The sequence below is a fragment of the Myotis brandtii genome, unplaced genomic scaffold, assembly GCF_000412655.1.
Source record: "Myotis brandtii unplaced genomic scaffold, ASM41265v1 scaffold257, whole genome shotgun sequence".
Taxonomy (NCBI): Eukaryota; Metazoa; Chordata; class Mammalia; order Chiroptera; family Vespertilionidae; genus Myotis; species Myotis brandtii.
In genome coordinates, this window is record NW_005359757.1 from 494,416 (window position 1) to 496,513 (window position 2,098).

A 2,098-nucleotide genomic window follows, 5' to 3' on the forward strand; every position below is an offset into this window, starting at 1 on the left:
CTGTGCACAGACTTACTTGCAGGAACCCACCCTGGGCTCCAGAAGATGAACCGCAGCTCTGGAGACATACAGTGAAAAACTGAGTTGTGTGGCTTCAGGGTGAAGGCTGGAGGGACAGCCACCATTGCCCCTGTGAGGAGCCCTCCTCCCACACAGCCAGCAGGTGGGTACCATCTTTCCTGTGTTGAGCCCTCCCCACACCTGGCCAATTCTGAATCTGCATTAGCCCATTGAACACCACTCGCTCTGCCCTAACCACTCTCTGAGAGCCCAACCTACCCAACTCATACACCGGAAGAGGCTCTGTGGGCCAGCCTTGGCTGTGCGGCAGTCATTTTTAAAGGCTTTCAAAGGTCTGCAGGCTTCATGTGTGCAACAACTGGCTCGATGTGTGCTGTGCTGAGCGGCCCGAGGCTCAGCAAGGTGCCAAATATAAATCTGCATTAACCTCATGAACACCACTCACCCCACACTGGTGTCTTCCAAGAGGCCCCAGAACCAACATACCCAGTGGCTGGCTTTAGACCACAACAGAGCACCACCCCAATTAGCTCCAATTATGCTAAGTGAAATAAGTCAGCAAAGAAAGACAAATACCATGGGATTTCACTTATATGTGGAGTCTAAAGAACAAAATAAAAACCACACAAATAAAACAAAAACAGACTCACAGATACAGTGAACAGACTGATGGTTACCAGATGGGAGAGGGTTGGTGGCAGGTAAAACAGGTGAATAGATTGAGAAGTACATATTGGTAGTTACAAAATAGTCATGGGGGTATAAAGTACAGCATAGGAAATACAGTCAATAATACTGTAATAACTATGTGTGGTGCCAGTTGGATGCTGAAAGTACCAGGAGGACCAAAGACTTTGTAAAGAATATGATTGTCTAACCAATGTGCTGTACACCTGAAATTATACAATATAATATTAAATGTAAACTGTAATTGAAAAATTTTCTAAAATAAAAAAAATGAACAGGAAAATTTTAAGAAAACACCACACACACACACACACACACACACACACACACACACCACACACACATACACACACACACGCGCGCAAGCTAGAGACACTTTGTGAACAATCTCCACCCGTATTCCTCCTGGACATGTGCCATCCATGCAATGTGTGTCCAGGTTTACACAGACTCCAAAGGTGGAGTGAGAGCGCTGAGAAAATAAAGCAGAACCAGAATTGGTGTATAGCTAATGGATAACAGTATTTGGGGATTAAATCATAAGTTTCATGTGATAAAATATTTATACGATGAAGTATGAAATATGTTGAGAAAATATAAATTTAAAATGGAGCCATAAACTTAAATGCCATCTAAGAAGTATGTAATAAATGTCTACTCTATATCAGGCACTGTGGTAGGAACAGGGCCTCTGATGATAGGACCGTCCCGCCCCTCCTCTCAAGGACAGATCCAGGGCACAGCAGAAGAAACAGAAAACCAGCAGTCTGGTCATAACTAATCAAAAACCTTGTGCCCAGGCCCGATCTCAATGGGAGAACTTGGCCAGTGGCTGAGCTGATTTTTCCCTGAGGTTATGTTCAATACAGAACTGATGTAATCAGAAAATGGAAGTCAGTGGAACTGACTTTAAGTTGACATTTATTAAATGTTATAGAAGTTTGAGGAAATTCTCCACTCCTGACTAAGTAAAAATAGACAGGATATTAAATGTTACTGATTTGATTAACAAATAAAGCCAGAAGATTTGGTCTCTGACACTTCAGGGAATTCCTTACTGAACCGCCAAACTACAGTATTAGAGTTAGTCCTTTGCAAAGAGGGGCTGCCCAATTTTTTTTAAAAGAGTACAACTGTGCCCATTTTCATTAACACATCATCAATGTCACTGTTAAATTATGTGGCTGGGTTAAGTTCAGACCATGATGCTCATTAGTTTGTTAAGTATTTAATAATATAATTCTGGCTGAAAACACCACTTCCCCAGAACCAGTGATCCCAAACAGGATTAGCATAAATCCAATCACTCATTTAACCAGTAATTGTGTCACTACTATGTGTCAGACTCTGTGCTAGGCACTGAGGTTGTAGCAATGAGCACAGGTAAGTC